The 27,152-nt window shown below is 42.0% G+C and overlaps 1 protein-coding gene across 19 annotated transcripts in view; it reads left to right on the top strand.

Moving 5' to 3' along the window:
• CDH18 (cadherin 18) overlaps positions 1-27,152 on the top strand; it is a 562,593-nt gene that overhangs the window by 278,413 nt on the left and 257,028 nt on the right. For 3 of the 19 annotated variants that reach the window (XM_068931480.1, XM_068931477.1, XM_068931476.1), the window contains exon 1: positions 20,395-20,516. The exons of 8 other annotated variants lie outside the window; for them this stretch is intronic. The gene's annotated coding sequence lies outside the window, so the exon portion shown is untranslated. Of the gene's footprint in view, positions 1-20,379; positions 20,517-20,716; positions 20,898-27,152 lie in introns of those variants that run through there. 8 more of the 19 variants (XM_068931465.1, XM_068931471.1, XM_068931467.1 and 5 more) reach the window with 8 other exon arrangements.

The raw sequence follows: 27,152 nt of genomic DNA, 5'->3' as shown, positions 1-27,152 counted from the left end.
TGTTCACAACTTCATATGGTGGCTCTGTTTAAAAATTTCCCCTGTATTCTTGAAACACGCAAATACATTAGACGAGAGGATTTTTTATTGCACATTCCTTCAAAGAGGAGAAGACGAACTGACTGCCAATTAGAAATGCTTATTTTTGCTCTTTGTGCTGAGAGCTGTTCTTGTTCTCTGCCTTAATGCAAGGTTAAATTTTGCCTTTCTACACTGACCCCAAGGGAAAGGCAGTCTGCTCTAATTCCATAATAGTTTTGTAGGCTGAATAGTCAGATGCCGACTGTCTCCCTTCCTCGTTCTTTGAGATAGAAACATGTTGAAAAGAAGCGCAGGACTTACCTATCTCATATGCTAGAAATGTATCGTCTTTAAGGAAGGATGACATGAGGTAAAACCACATAAGTTAAAGATATTCAGAACAGGAGCCCATGAGAACCTTGAGATGTCATGTTTCAAGAGTTTTTTGAAATCTGTTGAATCATTAATGTGGGGGGGGTTGTTTGTTTGGGTTTTTTTTTGTTTTTTCTGGAACAAAACTGAGTAGTTGAATGTATCTAAAACATGGGAGAGCATGGAAAGGGATGGCACTTTAGGATCTGTAGACTAGTTAGGCTGAGGCAAATCCCGGGGAATCATTTATGCGTCATACTGAAAATCAGAAAATGCTTTATATTAGTGTGAATCCATCATAGTTGTGCAGAGTTAAGTATTCATAAACAAGACTTTCTCTTGAGAGTGTCAGGGTCCTGATTAGTAAAGGCGTGTGGATTGATAACAGCATGCTTGAATTCTCTAAGTTACTTGCTTTACCCATAACATTGTTATTCAAGCAGCCTTGCTTTATATGGAGTTATCAGGTATATATTAGATTCAGAAATGAAATTGCAAAGGCTTTTCATTGATAGGGTGACTTCCGGACATTTCTTGACACCAAATCTGTCTAAGAAGGCAGCTTTTTAACTTTTATTAGAAGTCAGGATAATCTGAATATGTACACATAATCTGATATTGGCAGTTTGCAAGTCAAACAAGTACTGGGACAAGAGGCAGGTGAAATAAATATTGGTTATATAGTAAATGATGAAGGTGGCACATCACAGTGTTTATGTCTGCAAGTCATTGCCGAATGATCTACATCCTCTAATGAAATTAGAGCAGTCCAACAAAAAGTATTTTAATACACCAAAATTCAAGGCTTTTCTGGTCCATTCTCCCCTTATGATGGCAGAGCTTTTTTCTGAAAATACTCTCTCAGAAGCTAACAAATTATCCTAGAAAATCATCTCAAAAATAATTTTTGGTACACTGCTATGGCAAAAAGTCAAGTCTTCACTTCAGTCTTTACTGCTAAGGCCAGCCCTAAGGAATTCCAGACCCTGGGGACAAGAGAGGAAGTCTGGAGAAAGGAAGACTCTGCCTTGATTGAGGAGGATTGGATTACAGATCATTTAAGAAAACTTGACATCCACAAGTCTATGGTCCCTGACGGGATGCACCCACGAGTGCTGAGGGAGCTGGCACGTATCATTCCGAGGCCACTCTCCATCATCTTGGAAAGGTCTTGGAGAACAGGAGAGGTGCCTGAGGACTGGCAGAAAGCCAATGTCACGCCAGTCTTCCAAAAGGGCAAGGAGGAGGAGCCAGGAAACTCCAGGCCTGTCAGCCTCCCCTCCATCCCTGGACAGGTGATGGAACAGCTCCTCCTGGAGGTCATCCCTAAGCATGTGGAGGGCAAGAAGGTGATCAGGAGTAGTCAGCACGGCTTCACCAAAGGGAAATCATGCTTGACCAATCTGATAGCCTTCTCTGATGGGATGACTGGCTGGGTAGATGAGGGCAGAGCAGTGGCTGTTGTCTCCGTGGACTTCAGCAAGGCTTTCCACACTGTCTCCCATCCCATCCTCCTAGGTTGCAAGCTCAGGAAGTGTGGGCTGGATGAGCGGACAGTGAGGTGGACTGAGAAGTGGCTGGATGGCCGAGCTCAGAGGGTTGTGCTCAGTGGTGCAGAGTCTAGTTGGAGGCCTGTAGCTGTCAGTCCTGGCTCCAGTCTTGTTCAATATATTTGTCCATGACCTGGAGGAAGGGACAGAGTGCACCCTCAGCAAGTTTGCTGATGATACTGAACTGGGGGGAGTGGCTGACGCACCAGAAGACTGTGTTGCCCTTCAGAGGGACCTGGACAGGCTGGAGAGGTGGGCGGGGAGGAACCTCCTGAAGTTCAACAGAGGCAAGTGCAGGGTCCTGCACCTAGGCAGGAATAACCCCGTGCACCTAGCACAGGCTGGGGGTTGACCTGCTGGAAAGCAGCTCTGCAGAGAAGGACAGTGCTGGTGCTGGGGTCTGGGAGTGCTGGTGGACAACAAGTTAAGCATGAGCCAGCAGTGTGCCCTTGTGGCCAAGAAGGCCACATGGAGTCCTGGGGTGCATTAGGCAGAGTGCTGCCAGCAGGTGGAGGGAGGTGATGCTGCCCCTCTCCTCAGCCCTGGGGAGGCCTCCCCTGGAGTCCTGTGTCCCATTCTAGGCTCCTCAGTACAAGAGAGACATGGCACTGCTGGAGAGAGTCCAGCGGAGGGCTACAAAGATGACGAGGGGACTGGAGCATCTCTCCTAGGAAGAAAGGCTGAGAGAGCTGGGCCTGTTGAGCCTGGAGAAGAGAAGACTGACAGGGGATCTGATCAACGTGTACAAGTATCTGAAGAGGGGTCAAGAGGATGGGATCAGACTCTTTTGAGTGGTGCCCAGCAACAGGACAAGAGGCAAACTGAACCACAGGCAGTTCCATCTGAACCTGAGGAAAAACTTCTTCACTGTGAGGGTGACAGAGCATTGGAACAGGTTGCCCAGAGCAGGTAGTGGAGTCTCCTTCGCTGGAGATATTCAAAACCCGCCTGGACGCCATCCTGGGAAACATGCTCTAGAGGACCCTGCTTGAGCAGGGGGGTTGGACTAGATCTCCAGAGGTCCCTTCCAACCTCAGCCATTCTGTGATTCTGTGAAAAGGACTAAATTGTCCCTTGAACGTATAGGAGAGAGACTTAATCAGAAGAAAAAGGAAAGTGGATTTATTCCTATGCACACATAGAAAGGCCACTGTTAGAATATTGTGTATAGGTCAGGTGTTTTTTGATCAAAGTGATATGACAAGAGACAAAGAAGGCCAAAAGAAGCCAGAAGAATTATCCAAGATGAGAGAAATAAGTCTTCTGAAATGGAATCAGGGAGTTTAGTTTATTCCCGCATGGCCCTTTAGATATGGTGCGTATCCAAGACAAGATAGCTGAAAATGATGCTTTTTTCAGTCCTGGTAACAAAAGTGTAACAATATGCTTTGATTGGAAGTGGAAGTTAGTCAAAAATTACTGTTTTTACAGCTTTCTAGCTGTTAGAATGATTAATGATGCTTAATTCGTAAACAGAGGAAAAGTAGAAAGCATACATTTACCTTACTACTATAAGATGAAGTATGTTTTGAAAAGAGGAGTTTCAATTCAGCTTTTTCTGGAAGGGCTTGTCAAACTGAACAGTGCAGATGGTGGAGCCTTCGAACTTGTGAATATGTGAGTTATCCTAATCATCCTTCAAAGGCCTAGGGGAACACAGGAGCCGAGTGCTCAGCCTGCACATGCTGCTTGTCACCCTTCCAACTCTCGTTAGGTGAGAACGTTGTAATTGCATCAGGCTCCAGGGCTTGGGCCGGGTATTTATGGGGTTGAGGAAGGAATAGCTCCCTAGGCACAACTGATGAAACACATTTTTGCTGAGCACGTATGCACATTTTCCCCAAGTCTTTCTCTGAATTATCTTGGACTGAGGATGGGGCAGTGAACAGGGCTGGTCCGTAACTTTGAACTGGTATAGAAAATCTCCCATTTACATCTCTTGCTCATCCAGTATTGCATCTCCTCTTGTGTAGGGAGGCTTGAGGGAGTGATGAGTAGTTGGGTTCTTGTACAGCCCGGGGTATGCGTCGCCTGGCCGTACCCAAGCAGTTGGCTCCAGTGTGAACCACCTCGCCTCCCTGCTGCGGGATACATACGGCCCTGCCGCTGCCTGGGACCACACGCTTGGTCCCACAGTGCCCTGCAGGCCAGCTTAGCTGATCTGCTGCTGCCTCTTGGTTTGTAACGGTGCAGACCTATAGATCAACCATAGCACATTCAGAGTATGCATTTTTATTGTCTGCTTGCACTAAGTAGAATTTGTTTTTTCTCATTGTGCTTTTCTGTTTACTAGCCTAAGCACACAGGTTTCAGCTTCTCCATCTAAAGTCATTATAGCATTGCTAAAATACGGTTGATAATTTTAATGCCAAAAAATCTCTGCATGTTCTTTTGGTTTTTCTGCGCTTTCTCTACTCTAAGGGCCTTTTGCTTGATAAAATACTTAACCATCTGTTAGAACACAGGGTAGCTTTTCTAAAGAAATAATACTGTATTTAGCTTTCTTTTCAGATCATAACGAGAGAACTACATTTAAAATATTTCAAGTTAAGAAATGTGAGTGAATACAAAGAGCATGAGAAAAATATGACATTTTTTCAATCTGGATTTTATTTGAAGTTTACAAATTAATCGACAACTTGGTCATCAGTTAGTGGGAAGGGAGTCAGTAGGGGTCCTGAGAAGAGGGACTGGGAAACATCAGTATGTGAGAGCATATCTGTTTCTCAGAATCCTTTTTTGGGGCTTCTTAATCCCTAGGTCAGTAGGGAAGAAGAGAGAATATAGAGAATAAACTCAAAATTAGGATTTCACCTCTAATGTTCAAGTTCCCGTTTGTGCTTTGTAACTCACACAAGCTCAAGTGCCTCAGCCATAGTACTATACAATACCCCCTTGGTCTGTGCCCTCCTTGCCCCAGCCACGGCAAATGTTGTGTTGTTTAATAGTGCATACAAGAAATATCTTCGGAGGCCCACTGTAAAATAGCCTATATTAGATGGAGAGGGCACTTTACAACAAGTATGGGAAACTGGTATACTTCTCTTGATTAAATTTCAGTTTTTATGTCCAAGTGGGCCTGAGAAGAATGAGAGAAGAGAGTGACATTTTGAGGGGAAGGTGATGGGTAAGCACTGCTGGAAGTGGAAGAAGAATTTGAAGAAAAAGAGGAATAAAGATGAGATAGAACTACTGTAGAGAAAATAGAGTGAAATTGTGAGAGTTGGGGAGTGTCTAGTAGAGATCACCAGTAACGAGTAGAGTATCTGGTGAAGTTTTTGCCTTACAGATTTGGGAGAGAGAGAAGATAATGAGAACAAGGGAGGGAAGGAGACATAGAGCCCAGCATGTCCCACTCTTGCTGGGACTGTGCTGGCGGAGGGCAGCATTTGATGTGCTGAGTACTGAAATCCATGAAATAGGTCACAAGGAATAGCTAGAGAGGATGATTTTTGTGACGAACAAAAATGACGTGTTGCATATCAAGGAAACCTCAGGCTCCAGTGCTTTGGAAGCATGGAGGTGAAGATCTACTTACGGAAGTACAACTATAGCAATACCATTTTTTTATTCGTTTTTATCAATGCCATTTTATTTCAAACAATGAGCTTAAACATTATGCTCCAGAGAGGATTAAGAAGTGCCCTATGGTGGTTTCCATGCTTCAGTTGAAGGATGGGGTGAGCCTCCATATCACAGGTCTCACTCCTCAGTTATTCTGTTGAAATCGGTATATTTACAGTTATATTGTAAACTCTTTGTCCTTTTTGTTACCCCTATGTGATGTGCTCAACAGATAATCGAGCTTGAGGAGGCTGGGATTTTTGTCTTGGGTTTTTAAAGAATGTTTCATCTGGGACCTACATTTCCATTTTTCTCTCTTTAGACCATCCTAAAAAATTCCTTTTCCTTCCTCCATAAAATTCCTCCATAAAATAAATATGTATAATTCCTGCCTCAGTTCAGGCAGTTATAATAATTCAGTTATTTATCTTGAAATAATTTATTTGATGTCTTTTGAATTCCTTGAAGTTCTTCTATGCCTTTGTGATAGGGAAATGCCCAGAACATTTTCCAAAGACCAGTAACCCTAAACCAATTTCACAAGTGTTTATGTTGCTACAAGCTTGCACTTACGCAAAAAAGAGCAACTTCTCTTACTGTTCTGCCATTTGTTGTCTTGGAAGCGTGTGTATGATGTACTACTTTATGTAGAAATGCGCAACTAAGTTTACATGTATGTTTATATTAGAGAAGATGCAGCTGAAGAAATATATTTGGCATTTGAAGTGCAATGTGATGAAAGCAGTAGTTCGCTCCGTGGTCCCCCATCAGTTCTCACTAAAGCTCTGTACAGACCTCAGAGCAGCTGCTGTACTACCGCAGTAGAAAGGGCTGTTGTGTTTGAGGAGTAATGCTATTAATCACGTTCTTCCCCTTCTCCGAGTAGGCATCTTTAAAGAATTTTTTTACTTGGCAATAATTTTTTTGAAGCAAGAGTTATGATGAGGGGAAAGGGACAGAACCCTTTTAACTTTCTAATTTGCCCATCCTTTTGAAAAGGAAGAGCATATAGAAGACCCCAAAATATGAATTTTATTCCAAGACAGCTTCCATGGCAGATGATTAAAAAAAAAAGTTTCTGTCTCCAAGGAGCAAGATAATTTGGCACCAGTCTTAGGCAAAAAAAATGTTTAAAAAAATGTACCAGCAATGCAGATAGGTTATAAGAAATTGTTATCTGAATTTAAAAATGTAAGCACAAATATTAATACCAAACGAATGTCCACAGCCAAAACCAGAAAATATCTGGAAATTTGCATTTCCCACCCGGGGGGGGGGGGGGGGGGAGGGAGGAGGAACGGACGGAAACCAGAAAAAACAAAAAATTGAAAAAATCATTATTAAAAATGACACTGAAAAGTTACAACGAATATTTCTAATCAGAAATAACACATGAATCCTCCAACTTTATTTAACATCTGTTGAAAGCACCAAATCTGCAAGGCATGGATGAATTCTAATGCTAAGGGCACATGGAGTACACCTACCGTTCTGCAAGAGCTAGTGGCAGACAAATAGACTTTACAATAAGCTTTCATTATTTCTGTCAAAAAGAAGCCGTTGTAAAAAAGGCTGGGGAATTGAATGAGATAATTTTTCAAGGGAATGAAATACAGATATATCACAGGATCTCCATTTCGACCCTAGGAGTGAGACAGGAATTAAAAAAAAAAGAGAAAAATCCTGAGCGAAGGAGAGATGTGCTACCTCTGTAATTTCCCCTACAGACTCTTTTTGGTGTATTATGGGCAATCGCACAATACGAGGGACTTGAACCCAGAGAAACTGTGGAGGGAGAATTCTAAAAATATTTTATCTGATTATGTGAAAGAAAACCAGCGAAAGTAACAAGAAGCTCACACCAGCAGTTTGAGCTTAAATTTTAGGGATGGGGGGAACACTGTTTTATACTACGTGGAATACTTATGCAGAGATACAAGGATGTTACTTTACATTGTTTTAGTGAGTTACTTGCATGAGTATCTTCTTTTTAGTGCGGTGGAGCGCCCAAATTTCTTTTTCTTGATTCAGCAATAAGATGGGTGTATATCCTTGCAGAGCCGCATCGACTGATACTTGTTTAATCGTACAGCACGCAGAACACGGTAATACTTGTCACACAGAGAAAATAGGCATCCACAGCAGGAGTATTGTATCTGCAAATGTGATGCTGAAAATGTAACAGTGATGTTGTACTTTGTCTTTCTCTAATCTGCTAGCAAACTGAATTGCCGTCTTTTTGTAGTAATCCAACTGATGGATGGCTATCAGTGGTAATGTAAATTTGTAAACAGCATATATAAGCAGTGGTGAAATTTGTAAGCAGTAGCAGAATTTGATTCCCGATTCTCGTTCTGTTTAGCTCTGTATTTTAAAGAGCTCCCACTAATGTATTGTTTGTGCAATTAATCGTATTGACACAGTTCAGAGCAGATGACTTCAATCTTGGTTATGAAGTGAGTACGACTGGTGAACTTCAGCTGACTGTAACTTCAGAGAAGGCAGTGGAGGATTGAATGTGCTCTAGGATCCTTCTGTGAAACACCTTATGGGACTTCATCTTCAGTTTGTAAAACACTAAACAGAAATTATTTTGGTATATTTCTCGTGTTCATGACTAAATGATGCTTCAGATTGCTGCTGGGAAAGGTATTAATTATTCTTTTTGCATTGTAGGAAATATATATATTCCAACAAAAACCTTATTTTTGTCACAAGTAATTCCTACTGAATATGAAAACCTTATTTTAATTAATAAATAGAGGTATATCTCTGGCTGAAGTATATGATAGCATTTTTACAATGTAACCTGTATAAATGTCCTAAAACTGTATTGTTGTAGGCAGATCAATAGTTATATTTTTAAATATCATGCAAACGCACGGAGACTGTTTGCGTGAATCTGTGTAGGATCCAGGAAGTAACCTGGTATTGTGATGACAAAAACTAAAATAGCCTAAAGCGTCAGTCTTATAAAAGTAGGTCTCTCTTTCTTGGTGCATGAGGACATTGAAATCAGTGGAATGCCAAGAAATTGGTTGTATTTCCAAAATCAAATCAAAACCTTTAAAATACGACAAAAACCGTGGTAAAGACCATGATAGTGTGCCCCATTAACTGATTTGATATTGAGGCCCGAATTTGATCTTAAACAGTGGAGTAAATATATTCTGAGATACCAAAGAGTTCTACCAAGGTTGGAAGAGGAAAAGAAGGAAACAGTGACAGTAAAGGCAGAGATACTGTAGAAATAAAAGAATTGTATAATTGGAGCTTTTATAGTATATTTTGCCTTCTTCCTTAATCAGTAGAAAGAAACTTTTTAATTTAAAGAGTTTATCTGCAGGTCACCTCTCTAAGAAAGCGCAGAAGGATATATGTTGATGTTCTTACATCTTTCAGCCAGCTATGAAACATTGGGGAGGATCTCTTAGCTATTGAGGATGACATCTTTGAGACTGACTGAACTTTTTATTTCATGACTTTCATACTGACAGTTATATCCCAACTTTTCAGGGAAGTCAGGAATATAATCTCTGTATTCATTCCCGTGTGTTTTTGTTCTTATACACGTTGTCAATTAGGAGCACTTTGATTGTACTATCTCTAGAGCATCTGACTCAAAACATTAATTAAACATGCTACTCTTCATAGAAAATGTGCTAGCTGAAAAGATAGACGAGTGCTTAAAATACATTGAAACCTGAAACGTGTTATAAAGATATTGCCTCAATTTTAAAGTAAGCCAGAAATTACTTTCAAGAAATGTTTCAGGGTTACCTAAGAGTCAAACAGGCCATCACTTGAATGTACACAAAATTGTTGGTATCTGTTGAGAGACATTTGTGAGATTTCAATCTCAGAAAATAATCGTCATCGTGGCTGCTGCTGCTTTATTGCTGTTTCCCGAGCATTAGGAAATGCTGTGCACCTTATGAGTTAATTAACAATTTTTAGTTGCAGTAGACTGACATGAGTCCTCAGTTTAGTAATCCTGAAATTAATGTGTTACGGATCAAGAAACTTAGTTTCTCCTCCAGGTTTTCCGTAGCTTATCCGGTTCTATAGAGTTTTTAAATGACTTACAAGGCAGTATCAGCAGTGAAGGCACGAGGTACTGTTTTGGTAAATCATGCAATGCTACAAGATACGATAACAATTCATCACTAATGATAGAAAATAGATAAGGAGATGGCAAATTCAAAAACTGACCCAGTTGTAGTCTACAAATCATTGGCTTTCTTCCCATTTTCTCTTTTTTATTCCCATCACAATAAAACTAACATTTGTATTGAGTATAAATAAGAAGCAAACATGTTGTTTAGGTATTACAGTGATTTTTTTTTTTGGAAAAGGAAATACCTTTTAAAACTACTCTTGTCTCAGTGTTTTTCCCCCATTTGGAACCTTGTTTTTAAGTTTGGATACGTAAGTTACATTATATATATCACATATATATATGTGATTAGCTCTGCAGCTGCTGCTATACTTTAGGTGCTTTTAAGATGCTTACAATAACATTAATTATAAAATTGTTCTCTCGCCCGCGTCACAGATGTATTGCATTGTATACCATTGGTTTTGTCTGGAGTGACAAAAGTGCAATGAGAGAAATTAGATGACAGTTTTTGCAAAAGTGTTCAAATCCCCTCTCCTAATTCTTGTCAAAATTGTGCTAAGGCTTTTTTTGGTTGACTGTAGAGGAAACAGTCTGGCGGCACAGTGCTTTTAAATTCATCCATGTATACGAATACTTATCAGCAACAGTATTAAGGCGATTAAAAGGCAAAATATATGTTCATGCTGAAGCCTCTGCCTTTACCTGTCTAAGTGAGGGTGTTTGCCTTCTGCCCCTTCGGCTCGCGGAGCTGCCCCATGCGCTCGCCCACCCTCGGATGACGCCAGACCCCACTGCTTGTTTCCCCATTCTGGGGTACTGCTGTGCTCACAGAGTAGATCTGGTCCAGTGAGGATTTCTGAAGAGTGTGTGCACAGGGTAGCAGATGAGTCTTGGAGCTAGCCATACCCACAGGAGCTAGATATGTGAGCAAATAAATAAAAAAAGAAAAAAAAAAGAAAAGGTTGGTGTATCAGCTGGTGTTGCAAGTATAAGCCTCTGCCATGAATCAGAAACAATTAAGCTTGTCTTTTAGCTGCTTTTGCTTGTGTGGATATCACCTGGGCTATCCTGTGGTAACGAGTATAATTTGTACAGTTGTTAGCAGACTCCTGGTACCCCGCTGCCACGGGGTCTTGCAGTGCATCTCGGGGTCAGTGCAGCGTGAGGTGGTGGCTCCGCTCTGCCCGGGCACTTCCTCCAGCTTCCCTCAGCAGGGCTGGGGAAGGGTCTGGGCTGCCGGAGGGGGCAGCCACTCTCAGACGGTGTCTCCACCTGTAAATCCGTCCTCCTTCTCCCAACAGCCTGAGGGTTTTGGAGAACCTTTCTACTCTTTCAAGCCAGAGAAGAGTCCAAATTGTCTGGTAACTTTTTTGAAAATGTATATTCTGTAATAGGCTTTTTAGAATTGTGTTTCTTTAAAAGCAGCAGGAACGTGTTTGTAACATTTAGCTAATGAGTGGTTCATCCTTTAACTGTGGCGGTACTTATGGTCCTGCAATAATGTGTTTTACTGAAACTTTTAACGGGTAGGGTTGGTTTAAAAAGGCATGTGCTACAGTAATTAAATTAGAAAATACATTATTAATTAAGAGACATACTAACAGACTGAGGACTTGACCATGGAAATAAGACCCTAAATTTATTAATGTCTGTGCTGGAATTTAATAACATCTATGTTTATTAATGTGGATATTGCATTGAGACATCACGGGACAATGCTGGAGATCAATATTTGCTTATTCATTTGGGTTATGATGATAGAGTGAATCCATTAAATGCCACAGATACAAATATTTTTAGATGTGGTGTAATGCTGCATGAAAGGTCAAAATGAAACAGACGATATTAAATGAAATTAATATCAACTAGTATTAGCTTGAATCATATGGACGTGAAACAGTCTACATGCTGTAAGTGCTAAAATAATCTTTTCCAAGCGGTGAAATGTTTGGTATGTAAAAATATGCATACTATACACTGAGTTTTCATTTACAGCAATGAACTTCAGCTTTTATTGAAGCATTTAGAAGAAAGAAAAAGGGCAAGTAATCTGTAGCCTCTTATTGTACGCGACTGGAGGGAAATATTAAGTAGGCTTCCAGCTTTGAAAAGCTTATTATTAAATATTTCTATTTTAAAATTGATTTAAAGATCAACTATTTAATACTTCACTGTTAATACTGAACGTTTAAAATGTTTTTGTGGGTTTAGATAGTTTTTTTTTCCTGCTACTCCAAGAATGAATGGTGTAAAAACAGTACTTGCCTTACGGACTGTATTTGTTCTCTGCATGCATACAGCAGTGTCAGGCCCTTTTAGTAATAAGTATAAGTTTCTGCAGGTTTTTTCCCTTTCTTATTGCTGATTCTATAAAGCCAGGAGCGTGACTTGATTGTCTTCAGCAGAGCCAATGGTGAATAGAATGTCTTACCACAGGAGAGAGAAGAGGCTGAGTGGTTACCCTTGTGCCACTCTCTTGAGTTCAGCTGTATTGCAGAGGCATAACTGGGAGCGTATTTTTGTTGTTGTCAGTGTAGGAAAGGAAGAGGAAAGGACTGGTCTGATTTTAAGAAGTCTAGCTTAGTTTCGAAGATTCAAAGAAAAACTTAAGTTGGAAAGTCAACTAGTCCGAAGTCGTCCTCAAGGCAAAGCACATCTAACTCCAAAGTTAAACTGGGTTGCTCAAGGTGTTCTCTGCTTAAGTTTTAGAAGCCTTCAAGGATGGAGACTGTACTACCTCTCTGGGCAACCTGTTCCAGTGCTTAACCATGCTCACTGTGAAACCATCTCCTCTTATCCAGTGGGAATTTCCCTTTATTGCAACTTTTGGCTATTGTCCCCTGGCTTTGTGCTCTGCACCTTCGAGAAGAGCCTGGCTCTGTCCTCTCTATAACTCCCCTTTCGGCGGCAGCAGCAGACTGCAGACAGATACCTGCTTAGCCTTCTCTTTCTTCTCTAAGCAAAACCACCCCGGCTCCCTCAGCCTCTCCTTGTACATCAGATCATCCAGTGCCCAAATAACTTTAGTGGCCCTCCCCTAGGTTTGCCCTGAAACAAAGGAGCTTCCCAGTGATGTCAGGCATCCCACTCAACACTGCTTGATGCATCCTGTGCCATTTTGTATTTGTCTGGTTTACCTAAATAGTCCCTCACAACTTTGAAAGAATGACAGCTGGGAAGGATGGGACATTTCACCAACAGATTGAACAGCTTTTCCTAAAAATTGCTGAAGGTCAATAAATGAAGATTCCCAAGTGTAGGACTAATTAACCTAATAAACTACCAAGGGAACTGGATGGTTATCTGTTTCTTGAATTCCTCTAAGCAAAACTGGAATCCCCCTGGACCGTAAGCATTAATCAAGCCTAAATAATTGGGTTGAACATCATAGAAGGTGAGTGGAGTCTTTTGTCTTGTCTTACACATGATTCTGTTACTTAATTGTTTCTCTTGGTTAGGATCTGTGAACGTGCCATTGTGATAGTTTCCTCAGGGAGAGCCACTCTTAAGTAGTTCCTTTAGTTCTGATTTAACAGTAGGGGGGATTGGAAGTAGAGGGAATTGGAAGAGTAAGACCGTGAAAACAGTAGTGGAAGTTTGTCAAATGGTATATAGAAGGAGAACTGGCAGGTTCCACTTTGCAGGAAACTTCTTTCATATCAGAAGATACGGGATCAAGAGCAAAGTACTTTAGCTAACCTTTTTATGAGAAATAAGGCTTTGTATGAGATGTGTCTCCTATGCCTTTAGTGAACAGATGGGTAGTAATCGATTATGTTTACAATTGGGGCACTAAAGAAAATGTTGTCATTTTTCCCCCTGCTAGCCATTTATCTATTTAATTCTTTGACAGAACAGAGTAAATGTAACTAAACGTTCTGTTTTAATTAAAATGAAAGTAAATTAATTAGTCAGGAAAACTCTTATTTTCTGTTTATGCTTGGGGAAAAGAGCAAACATATGTGTCTGCCTTATTGTTTGTCACAATCTAGCATGAGGTTATTTTGTGCTGCTTATTTGGCCTACAGAACAAAACATACTAATGATAGTCGTCTTTTTTTATTAATTTTAAAGAATTCTCCTGAGCAGTAATACATAAACAGCACAAAAAAGCACATCCTGAGAAACATTCCGATGGGATTTTTTTTCTTTTGAGTATAATTAAATGGCAGCCGGTGACATTTTCTAAATGGGAACCTGTAGTTGACTGGTAGATCTGGAGTGTTTCTTCCAGTGAAAACAAGGAGAACAAGAATCACTCTGTTTCTTGACCGTGGTTTCCACTTCTCCTCTGACTAGAGGAAGAGAAGAGGTGGCTCTTACATTGGTGATATCTGACATCTGTCTCCACTGGAATTTTAGAATCTTCAGTAAAATGTTGCAGTTTCCCTCCTGTGCCAAGCACTGCAGAGGTAGACATCCTAGCACTAAGCCTAGTACCACAGGACAGAAATATATACTGTGCCTAGCCCTTAATGCGAGAGGGTTCCCATCAGCTACAGTGCATTAGAGCTACCCCTGAGGAACACAGTATGTATTCTTCAACCTTGCTTTCTCAGTTGACACTTCTAAATGAAAAAGCTGTCAATCTAAGCTTTCAGAATTTGGAAGCATCTAAGGAGCTTATTGTTTATTTCTCTGTGGCTCAGTGTCTTCCTCTTTCAGAAGTCTGCTCAGAGTTATCCTTTTTCCTCCTCAAACCAGTTAGGTTAATCCAGTTAATGGAAATGCCAGGATTAGGTAATAATTGAGTGTACAACTTTTTCCTGAATACCCACAAGCTGTAAGTGGCTCAGCAACTTGAGGTCTCCTAAACAGTTCAGCAGTTTTCAAAATTCAGCTTTGGTCCTGTATTTGTGCTTGATATAATTACAAAATAGAATTACTACAAATAAAGAGGGAATTTGTTTCCTTGTGGCAAAGTCCAACAGTATCCAGAGCTGCATTTGGAGACGCGTTGCCAGCAGGTGGAGGGAGGTGATCCTTCCCCTCTACTCAGCCATGGTGAGGCCACACCTGGAGTGCTGTGTCCAGTGCTGGGCTCCGCAGTACAAGAGAGAGATGGAGCTACTGGAGTGAGTCCAGCAAAAGACCGCTAAGATGATTAAGGGATTGGAGCATCTAACATACAAGGAAAGGCTGAGAGAGCTGGGACTGTTTAGCTTGAAGAGGAGGAGGCTCAGGTGTGTCTTTTAAATACATAGTATCAAAACCAGCAGTAAAGACGACTGAGCCAGACTCTTCTTGGATGGTGGTGTCCAGGGAGAGGACAGGAGGCACTGGGCACAAACTGAAATACAGGAAATTCCATTTAAACATAAGGGAAAACATTTCGGGGGGGAAGGGAGGATGTCAAACACTGGGACAGGTTGCCCAGGGAGGCTGTGGAGTCTCCATCCTTGGAGATATTCAAAACCCGACTGGACAGAGTCTTGGGCAACCTGCTGCAGCTGACCTTGCTTGAGCGGGGGGGGGGGGTGTTGGATCAGATGATCTCCAGAGGTGCCTTCCAACCCCAACCATTCTGTGAATCTGTGTAATGTATATTTCACGTTTACAGGCTGTTGATCTTGTACCGTTTTGCAAGAAGCACTGATGCTTTGAGCAAAAGAATATCTGGGAGCATCCTCATAGCGGTAAAAAAAAGAGAAAGCAGTATCGCGGTGAGAAATAATACAAAGGACACATGGAAGACTCTTTCTAAGTCCCAACAAAGATTCTGTGTCCTAAACTACAGGCAAAAGCAGTATTTGAGTTTTTCATTAACAGAGCTTCAGTCTATTTCAGCATTGTAGTTTCAATGGCAAGAATATTCTCCCTTCAACAGAAATCTCATCATCATCTTGCTACACTTCAGCATTCTCATTTTTGATCTGCTGTTAGCCCACAGAATGCTGAGTCTAAGAGTAACTGTTTCTCTTAGTGGGTTGCTTCATAAGAAGTAGATGATATGCCCCAGAAGTAATGTCTTTTACAAGGCCATTATGAAAATATTTGTCTTTAGAATGACCCAGGAGCTTTTGCTGGTTAGTATTTATATGCTTCTCACGAAAAATGTTTTAAAGCTAATGCATAAAGAAGTATGCTGTACCCCATTATGTTGTAAGAGCCATCAAATTCAACCAAATACAATATTGGTAATTTGAAACTGGACGTATTTGTTATCAGCTGTTGTGTTACATAAAAACAGAGCATCTAAAAAACCGTATGCAACAATCCAGAGAGAACCCTGATCCATAGGTATTTACTATCAGCCTAATAGCAAAATAAGATTTTTTTTTTTCTTTCAAACATAAGGCTAGTTTCCTTACTAGGTTTAAATTTACAAAAATGCTGCATGCTTTATATAAGCCTTATGTAGTTATTGGGAAGCATCCTGTTTTATAGAGGTCACTGCATTACATACTGTTAGGGTTATTTTAGTTTCTTAGGAAACATCCCAATTAAGCAAGTTTCTTGATTGAATGGAGTCTGTCATATATACTAGTGTGAAATTCCCCAGGACAGGCAGAAAGATCTACTGGTGCCCGAGTCTAGCACTTCATTGCCTTCAGCTGAGTCTTCTTTCTTCTGTTGCCCTTAGTGCATGGGTGCAGCAACTCAGAGATCGAAACACCACACTGTCTTTGGTGCCCTGTATATATTTTCAGGCCCTTTCTATGTCAGAGTTCTGTGGTGACAGGTAACAAAATGCTCTGTATCATGTTCTTTTCTCCAAATCCAGTCAGGATGTTTTACCTGTCACTTAGTGCAATACCAACGGCAAATGATTGTACGACCACAAGTTTTCTGTGAGTGGCAACTGCTACTGGCATCATATATCCAGGAACAGCTGTTGTTGTTTTATTAGAAAATGCTCCAGTGATGCTTGGCGTAGAAGGAGCCAAGGCAGTATCAGCAGCATTGCCATTCCCTCTGTGATTTGGATTTTATAGAATTTGCTAACCTCTATTAAAAATGTATTTTTTCTAGTCAACTGTTTGAATTTTTTATAGGCAGTACTGTGGCTCCAAGAGTATTTGGTGAGACCATACGCAAAATGAATTGTTGGTCCCATCCCCTCTGAACATTTTGTGCACATTATCAGATTAAAAACTTACAATAACATATACATCCATACAACAGGCATGCTCTGGCATCCTTACAGAGAGTCAATGAAGAGCGTGAAGATGGTTCAGTTGTGTGTTCATCCCCTAGACAGATTTGAACATTTCTGTCCAGCCTTTTTATATCGGAAAATGATGGTTTGATAAAAATGAAAATTTTTACTGCTTTGATCAATTTTGTTATGATTTTCTATTAAAAGAAATTGAAGTAAGCTGGGAGTGTAAAAGTATTTCAAATATGTTGATTTCAAATTTTGTTCTATGTTGCTCAGTTTTATTACTTTTAAGTCCTTTTCTCTGTAAAAATAGCAGTGATATGGTAAGTCAGTTATGTCAGACTGTGATGTATTGCCACAATACACTGATTTTTGTTCTCTCCATGACATATTTTACTTTTAAACTTTTAGGACCGATTGTTAATTGCACTCATTGAAACATTTTTTACATGATAGTTTCTAGAGACCTATCATAGGAGATCATATATAAGCTTGTAAGAAAATTCACTTCTGTGCTTGTAAGTATTTGCAGAGTATCTGTTAGTAGCTCTATGTGGACGAAAGAATGTTTATGAAATAACAACTGAAATAGTAATGGGAAGAAGTATAATTGTTCTCAGACGTGTTGCTGTGAGCGGCTCTTGTGCACTTGCAGATGGGAACAAAAATAATGACTTAATCTAGTTAAATCTTTATCTTAAAAAGCGAATGAAAGTGCAACCAGTTACACAGTAAGCGTTATTTGTTTTTAGGGGTGGCGGTGTTATTCCTCTTCATGCATTAGGAAATTGATGGTATATGCAATGGAAGAAACTTACTGTTATCTTCTCACTTTAGGAAAGAAGTAGTAGTTTGTAACTGGATTTGTAAGACTGGGAAGTTCATACTGGGGTGAGGAAGGGGGCAAGACTATCCCTGGAGGTATGTAACAAGAACATGAATAATCCTAGTAACATTGGTGTGATTCTTCCTGGGGTGTGAACAGAGATTCTTGGCAGCACTTGGCGCTAATTTTTGACTGCAGCTCTTTGGGTACCTACGCTTAAGAAAGAAGGAAGGCTGAACTTGGCACCGTCTTTATCCAAATGCAGCCTTAACCTTTCCTAACGTCTTAGGGTACGGGGAATTTGTAATCTATAAATGACCTGGATTTTCTCATTAATTTATATATATAATGAACCATTCAGTCCTTTTACAACTGGTTGAATATTAGCTGAATGATCAGTTCTCTAGCAGTTACCTGCAAGACGATCAATACATGTTGGCATATTAAGCACCAACAGAGAGAGACCACTTTTGTAGGCATATTCCATAAATAATTAACTGTAGCTGTTAGATAACAAAGAGAAACTCAACAGCAGCAAAAGATTAGCTTTTTTTAAGTCTGTGGAAACTCAGTTAGCTTTATGGTAAAGCTGTATGTTCTACTTCGTAATTAGTCCATCTGCAGTATCGTTCTTAAACATGTAGCAAATCCACAAGTTAGAAGACAGCTTCCCCCTGCCCCCACATAATCGTTGCTGCAATCTCTGAGTCCAGGGAGGGAATCTGCAAAATTCTGTGGTTTGAGATAGCGCAAGAACCTGCAGAAGTCTCTGGGACTCTTGCGGTAAATTCTCCTTACAGAAAGGCTTCATATGTTATTCCCACGTTTCTCTGGAGTTCCTTTGACAATAGTGCTACAGTCCCAGACAATAACTTTATTTTGTGGCTCTTTTCATGGAGCTTTTTTTTTTTTCATGACACATTCCAATTCTTTTGACAGAGTGATGAAAGGATCAGCCTAACATCAAAACTCCAAATCTCAGTATTTAGTCTTAAAGTGTAGACTTAAAAGAAAAGACGGAGTGCACGGAGGCTAGTTTTTTCAAGCTGTCACCTTTTTTTCTTGAAATGGTCTAATAATTTGAAGTTGTTCAGAATATCTTTAACCATTTTATACCAATTCAGCCTGCAGTACTGCTTAGGAACTCTCTTATGTTTATGTTTTTTGCTCTTGCCTGAGAGAAGTCTTTGTAATACATATGTATGCACATACATATGTGTATGTTTATAAATATATGTAATATATAACAATGCATAAAATGAAGGACTGTGTAGATTCTCACCCTTTAAATGCTCTTCTGGAGCGTTACGACTTTCCTCTGCTCGTCGTTGCATTGTACTACTTAATGCAGAAGCAAAAAAGTGATGACTTGGGCTCTGGATATCTAGTGAATATTCATCGTTCTGCCTTGTACGGTGAAAATCACTGAAGAAGACCTAAAATGAAATGTTTTGTTTGCACGTGTGCCTCTGGGTTATTCTGTAGGCCATCTTTGGAGGATGGCTGAGGGTGAATTTTTTTTCAAAGTGAAATTGTGTGGACCTTCTCAGAGTGAAAGGGGGTGTTGTTTCCCTTCCTTACTTTCCTCTTCATTACCCCTCCGTACTATTAACATAACTACCTCCCCGGTGAGGAGATTTGAAAGGTAAGGCTGAAAGTTCACTCCAGTAGTGAAGTCAGATAGGCTCCCCATCCCCCAAATCAGGACATCTGAGTTTGGAGCGATGCAAAACTAGCAGAGGCTGCGTGAGAAAGCGCAGGCTGGAGGCTGTTTATTAGAGCGTTGATTCCTGCGTGCTGCCGTTGCCAGCCAGAGGACACAAAAACAGCAAACGGAACCAGGTTCTACCTCACTCCTAAGAGCTTACGTCTGCCAAATCCAAACGCCTAGCTGCCTTCTTGCCTTCGGTTCCTTACCCTACTTGTTAAATCATTTTAAACATATATTGCTAAGAATGGTTTTGTTTGAAAAGTTTTCATAATCCAGCACTGGATTTTATGCTATGCATGATTTAAGTGAGGTCAGGGAAGAGTTTGGTTCTTTCCACCCAATCCAGGTAACAGCTACCCTTCCAGTTATTTTAAGTTGTGGAATTACTCTTCTCATCTCCCCTTTTCCAGGCTAGCCGATTTCTTCATTGGATGTTTCGTTTGACCCGTGCTACTAGTCGCGACTAGTACTCTCCCTTCTGTCTGACTCTTTCCCACCTAGGCTTTGGAGCCTGAGCGCGCCCCGTTTCCGGAGTCGCCCCAGATGGTACTGGGGGGCCGCGCTGGTCCTGCTGGGTAGAGGCAGGGTCCCCCCTGCCAGGAGGCGTGTGCCAGGGCTCCCACCGCTGCGTGAATGGCATTTTTAGTGCGCTGCCTTAGCAGGTTGGGCAGGCAGAGTCTGAGGCGCGTTTCCTGCCTTCCCGAAAACCTGGAAGCCCCCGGATGCCAAATACGGAGCGCAGCGGAGCGAGGACGTTAACACGAGGAGCACGTTTGGGGACGACTTGCGCCTCAGCTCCGCCTGTCTCGGTACAGCTCCGTCTAAAGGGCCGTCAGTTACCTGCCGCCTGGCAGCTGGCGGTGCAGCCACATCGGAGCGCGGGGGCGGCGACGGGCCGCTCGGCAACCTGCGCCTCCCCCCCCCCCCCGGGCTGGAGGCAGAGGCGGTGAGGGAGGCGCTGGCGCGGCGGCAGGCCGGGGGCTGCCCCGGCCCGGCGGGGCCGGGCGGCAGCGAGGGGGCGGGCCGGGCCGGGCCGGGCCGGCAGCGCGGCGGCGGCGGGAGGCGGCGGGAGGCGGGCGGCGCCAGCCGGTGTCGCGGCTCCCGCAGCGGCGGGGCGGTCCCGGGGCCGCGCCGAGGAGGGCAGCGGCCGCGCTGGCGGCGCGGCGCAGCGCAGCGGAGCGGAGCGCAGGGTCCCGCCGCGCTCCGGGTACGCGAAGCGCCGCGCCAGCGCTTGGGGCGCGCCCGCCAAGGTAAGGCTGAAATGAGGGGCGGCTTGGGCGCGTAGCGGGCGGCCCCGGGCTGCGGTGCTGCTGAGCGGCGCCGGGTGGAGCGCTGGGTCCGCCGCCACCCGCGGCTGCAGCGCCTTGAAGTTGCCGTCGGTGCGGAAGGCTTGCCCTTGGGCGGGCCGGCAGCCGCGCCGCCCTCCGAGGCAGCTGCGCGGCGACCCGGCGACAGAGGCAGAGCGAGGCGGCGGCGGCGGACAGCGCTCCTGCCGCTGCGCGGTGCGCGCTGCGCGGCGGCCGCTCCGGCTCCGGCTCCGGCTCCGGCTCCGGCTGAGCTCGCGGGTGCGCGGCCGGCCGGCAGCGCTGGGGCTCGGCAACGCTGCGCTTGGTGGTTGAATGGGGATTCTGGTAGGGTGCTTTTTTCTTACTTTCTTTTTTTTTTTTTCTTTCCTCCTCTGTGCCTGTAATTTTGCGTGGCAACTGAGGACTGAAATTGCAGCAAAAACAAACAAACAAAAAATCTCCTGCAGGCTTACCTCTCGCTGCTTAAGCAGTGACCCAACTTTACTTGGGGTAAAGGGTGCTCTAAATAACGTCCATCCAGAAAAGAGTCCTGTCTCTGCTTCCTCCTAGTCCTCCCCCACGGATGGCTTTCTGATTAAGGGACAAAAACTACGCTGGGTCTTTAACTCGCACAGCATTTCCACCAATTGCACTGCCAGGGGTCTGGAGGCGAGCGTTGTGGCCAGCGAGGAGTTCTCAGTGCGACTTTGCTAATGCGTGCCTTTGAAAACAGGGCAGTACTGAACCGCTCTGTGTGTGTGTGTGTGTGTGTGTGTGTGTGTGACTCTGCTCAGCGTAAACGAGTGACAAGGTAGGCAGGGAAACCAGTGCAGTGTGGCCGACACGCACCTCTCGCGGGTATTTCTCCGAGTTGCTCTCCGTGCAGCAGTCTGAACGCTTCTTGTGTTTTCATGTAGTTCGTGGTTCAAATTAGGGTTTGGGATAAATCCAACTTCATGAGCATTGATGTCCCGTTCGTTTTTCGTGCCCAAAAGAAATACGATGGAAAACACAAGGAAAAATACGACTTCAGTTAGCACAGGTGATAAAATCACAGACCCCGTTCAAGGGACAGATTTTGTTTTGCATGCTGAGGCACTAAGCATAGCTCCTGTGTTTTCAAGGCTTTACTTCCGTGCTGTCAATCATACACAGTGCTGTGAAAGCATAACAGAAGCATAACAGTGAAACCTTCCTCCACCAGCAACTGTCCTTCTCCAGGGTGATAGTAAATGCATATGTTTAGGGGAAATATTAAATTAATTTAAAAGTCTGACATATGTTTGGCATTTTGCCCAACTTTGAAAGGTGAAAGATGAATTTAGAAAAATAACCCAAAGGCTTCCCTAACCTACCCCACTGCCTTCGAAAGAATGTTTCATTTCAAACTTTTCTTAAAAAGATGTAGTACGTGGTAGTTACTTGATGCAAATTAAGGTGTGGCTCTTTTTCTTTGCAATAGATGTACCTATGGAAGCAGTGTAGTAGTTTTCTACTACTCTCTGATAGATAGAGGGCTCTGATAGATAACTTTGTTTCATTTCTACTCAAAAAAAAAAATTTGCATTCTCTGTCTGCTCCCTGTGAAAAAGACAGAAAAAAATAGAGTTTCTCAGATAGCCCTCTTTCCTTTGAACAGGAGCAGATCCAGTACATAAGCGTGGCTTAGGGGGGCGCTGTGTTGCTGACTGAACCTTTTACAGAGGAGATTCAAAATTAAGTTCTTCACCACTTGTAGATGCTGGGGATCCTGTAAGACTCACCTGAGCAGGAGTGCTGACCCTAGTATGAGGATAAAATGCCAGTTCAGGCATTGAATTTGAGTTCATACTTTACCCTGTTTAGTTCCCCAGACAGTGTGATTTGAAGACAGAGTTATTTGCTTCCTAACCTCAAATTGTTGTTGTACAGTGCTTTTGTCCTGCAATGCAGTGACTCAAGCTCAGCCCCTTTGTTGGTGCATGCTGTGCTAGCTGGTAACCGTTAGTTTTGGTGAATGTATCCAATACCGCAAAGCAACTGGGGATCAGTGTCTTCAGCATTCGTATTGTGCACGTGCCCTGTATGCGCGCGTGTGTGTGCATGCCAGAGAGGTACAGTTGTTCAAGTACCATTACTGACATCCCTGTGGTACATAGCATGTATGTTATATCCTTCAGGGAACAACCTATATTTCAAAGTGATTATAAAACAATTATACAATAATTATTTTCTCTCTGAGCTCCTCTTAATTTTAATTACTGTTTTTAATAAGGGCTGAGAGTTTACCAACAATTAGAAATAAACACATTTGAAAATGTAAGTTGCTGAGTTATTGCTTTTAAACGTGGTTATATGAAAGACCTCAGCCTGCATCTCAATCTGATAAATGAAATTTAAAGGATGTAATAAGCTCCTGTCGCATGTCTGGAAGCTTCTTCTCTGGTTAAGGACTCCAGTTCTGCTAATACAAGCTGTACTGAGAATTAGCAATGTTTTGAGATCGAATCAAAGCAGCTAACTACCAGTGAGTCATCTTTTCTGTGCAGATGAACGTGAACTCGTGCTCAGACAGTTAGCAGCTAGCTAGCGTTGGCAGACCTGTCCTACAAAGGGGCCTACGCTGAATTAGCTACCATGAGGCACTGTGGCACAGTGTGCTTACAGTCACGGCAAGACAAGGGTGCCAACTGCCATAACAGAAAGGGGAGGAAATATGTAGCAGAAAAAATCAATATAAATAGATTCTCTTCATAGCGCTGGACACCCACTCTGGAGGAAGGAGATGCATGTACAAAGGTCATAAGCATAAATAATATGAAAAACCCAGAATTGCCTACAAAGGTTTATATAATCCAACGGGTACATCTCGCTGACAGTTGCGATTGCAATAGAAAACATGTTTTCTTTGGTCAACAGTGACATAGCTTAAAGAGAGTCCAGTCCAATGAAAATCAGGACGTGTGGATACTGCTTTGATTTTACCACTTACCTGGAATGTGTCCTTACACAAGCCCCTAAAACACTGTGTAACTTCCCATGTGAAAGGAATACTGCACAATAATTACAGAATGAGTGTTGTACCATATTGTCTTAATGAAATATCTCAAAGCCTAATACTGAAATGTTAGTGTCTCCACTGCTCTGCAAATCAATTTCCATTTTATATACAATTTTGCCTTCTATTTCCAACGAAAGACGTTACATGGAATTTGAAAATTCAATCCAAGATTTGTAGCAGAATTTTTCAGAAGGCTCCGAATTGGTACTAAAAAATCATGTCTCCCACAAGGGAGAATGAAGATTGTTACTGGCAGAATGAGATTTTTTTTTTTTCCTCCAGAAACAGGCTTTGTCAGACAAACTACTGATATTGTGATGCTTTAAACAACGTGCTTATTCTTGGCCTGATTTCATGCGCAAATACAGGATGAGAGGCAATTTAAATGAAACCAGTTGTAATGGGGATCTGAAGGGAGTGCTAGCAGACTCCCTTCACATCCCCCAAATCCCATGCACAGGCTAACCTATTATTTGGAGTATGATTTTTTTGGAGGGTGTTTGGGTTTCTTTCTGTATTTTTTTTTTTTTTTATTTCTTTGTGGATTGAGCACCACCAAAACAACCTATTCCTGTAGCTCTATTAAGGCACTGATAAGCTGATACTAAACTGATAAACTGTTAAGGTGTTTGCACATCTGCAATTCTTGTATACTAAAATATGTAATTAAAAGATGCCTTGGACTTGTAAGAATAATTTTTTTGCATTATTGCTATTGGTGGGGATACTTTTTGTGGAATTGCTTCAGACCTGGGCAAAGTTAAGGCTGGGTCTGTTACCACATAAAAGGCAGTGTGTCATTTAAAGAATACAAACTTAACTCCCAGCCCTTTAGTAAACAGTGAGGGGGTTGAGGTAAAAACCTCAAACCTGTGCCGAAATCATCTCCTTTCGAAACCCACTGTGGCTGGTTTAGAGCTTGTTTGGGAACTTAACAGTACGCTGCGCACGTGCTCTTCGCTTGTAAAACAAACGGCGTTAAGTTGTGATGTGATTAAAAGCAGTGAGAGCCAAGAAAGGGCAACGGTGTTTTCTGATTGGTAGTTTAAGTAAATCTGAGCTGGTTGGCCAGTTTTATTTTAAAATCAGGTAACGTTGAGCACAGTTCGTGATATCACACTAATTCTCGTTACTCATAAAAATGGGCATTGGCTGTCACGTAGAGAAAATGTATGAAATTTGTAATACTGCAATGCTTTGTAACACTGGACATTGAAAGTACTTTATAAAAGGGAATCAGCCACATTGTCTTGATTTGACAGAGGGAAGAGTGAGACCAAAAGAAGAGCAATCCTTTACTTAGGTGAGTCTGCTAGAGGGGGAGCTCGCAACTGAGAGCGCTAGCCCAGTTTGCTGTTTGGTGCGGGTACGGGTAGCCTGGGCACAGCAAATCGTCCTGTCTTTGGTCATCTTCGTGTAGCCATTGGTAGGGTCTTTCGCTTGAACAGTCTGAATTGTCCTGTGAAGAAACCTGCTTCCCCCCGCCGTTGATGCTGGCAGTTTAAACTGGAGCGCTCCCTGTTTTGTTGACTCCCTTCTCTGGTATTTCCAGATGCATCCAACACTCTATTATTTCATAATTAATAGCCATTAATTTGTTACATCAGCAGTTGTGGATGCATATACGGATATGCACTTATGCATGCTCTTTGGTGAGGCACAAAGGAATGGAAATGAGCTTTTAAAAAAAGGAAAAGTAACATTAAAAGCTCATTAAGAATGATGTTTGGTTACTATTAAAAGCATGTAAAAGTTACTCAGCACATCATATAGCTGTACAGTGAACTTTTCTTGGACCCAAGTGATTTTAAACAAGAATAAATGTTTCAGTAAGGTCAGTCTGTTTATCTTCTCAGATGGGAATGTGCATTTTCATGACAAAGGGTTATTATATCAAAGGGTTTATTTTAAATAAGATTCTGCTATTAGACCACTTAAGCTAAGGGTTCATACATTGTCATCCAAAAGTTAGAAAATTGGACATGAATTCTGTTTAATTCACGTCCTACTGTTATCGGATGGGAGAGCTGTGAAAGAAAGTCTTGTGGTGCACAAGACTACAAAGTGCCTTTAATTAGCAATAAGTATACCGTGCCTAGATGAAGTATTTTTGTTCTGTCTTTTCTTAGTGAAAGTGGTGTCTGTACAGGGCAGCTGTAAGAATGAGACTAAGCTGGCATGACCATCTCTGCCGTAGTCTGGCATGCATGTGGGGTATTCAGAACCAGTTTTGAGACCCATCCCAATGAATCCTCTTACTGTTTATAAAGTGCAAGTGCTCCTTTAGAAGAGATTGGTAGAGAGCTTTCCTATAATTAGGAACGATTTTAGTAGTTTAGTAATGGTAGCAGTTCAGGAAAAACATTGCTATTAATTTTGAGGGTGTAGGAGTGTATATGCATGTGTTTGTGTGTATTTGCAGGAAAACAAGTACTTGCTAAAAGGGAGGCAGCCTACTCCTTTAGTTCGTCCACTAGCGTGAAAGATTTCATTTGACTGTAAGAAGGTATTTTTAACACTGATATATAGCATTAGCACCAGGGAACTGCTGACTCTTCTAAGTGTAAAATCTTGGCTTTCAGGAGAGGTGAAATAAAACTAGGGCATGTGAGCAGCACTGTAGCATGGCAGCTATTAAAGGCCTGTGGGAACTGCCAATATTTAAAAATAAAAAGGAAACTAATTTACAGCTGGATTACAGTCCTCAATCACTATTTCTTTTACATTTTGCATTTTATTCTTTCTAATAAATAGTAAACCTTCTTACTGGAGGTGTAAAAAAAAAAAAAGCTACATATCATTTATTATAAGCAATTTCGAGACACTTTGCTGATGAAGAAAATTTGTTATATATTTACTGTTCATTAAAGCATGATTTCTTGCATTCATATGGGGGAATTTCAGCTCAGAGTTATTATCTTGCCTATTCAGCCTAGAGAGATCTTAAATATTTTTCTATTTGCATGGCAGAAGGTGCACAATAATAAATTCATTAGTTGTACATTCTGCATTGAAATCAGTTAAACTTCTTTTTTCTGTCTTTGAAATTGTGAACCAGCTAAAACTTGTTTCAGAAAGGTGCCAAAGAAATGTAGGATTCGTTCTTACACTCATTTATTTTCAATGAATGCATGACTAAGGCTTTGAAAGCGTTGTAGCTTTGCTTTAGAAACCCTTCTCTGTGGTTTTGGAAAGTGGTAAGAGAAACACAAATAGGTGTTTTCAGGTGTTTTTCAGGATCATTTATAGCTGGTTGAGCTTCATCCAGTGTCAGGAAAAAAATGTCAAGTGATCACAGTACAGTTGAGTCCTACTAGAATCCGGTATATGTCAAAGCAGCTGGATATATTGGTTAGCCTGTATGTCCTGCAGGGAAACGCTCTGCGCAGAAGACCGCAGGGCCTGTGCCGTGCTCTTTGTTCGCCCCGGGGAGCAACGCGGTCGGAAATGGGCTGCTGTGTCCGGAGCAGCACGAGGGGCAGCTTCCGGGGCCACCGCCGAGCTGACTAATGGTTTAAGCCATGGCAAGCTATTCCCAGGCGGTTTCCAGCTGCGTTGCA

Source organism: Struthio camelus, chromosome 2 (genome assembly GCF_040807025.1).
Source record: "Struthio camelus isolate bStrCam1 chromosome 2, bStrCam1.hap1, whole genome shotgun sequence".
NCBI classification, from domain to species: Eukaryota; Metazoa; Chordata; class Aves; order Struthioniformes; family Struthionidae; genus Struthio; species Struthio camelus.
This window is presented reverse-complemented; position numbering and strand designations above follow the sequence as displayed.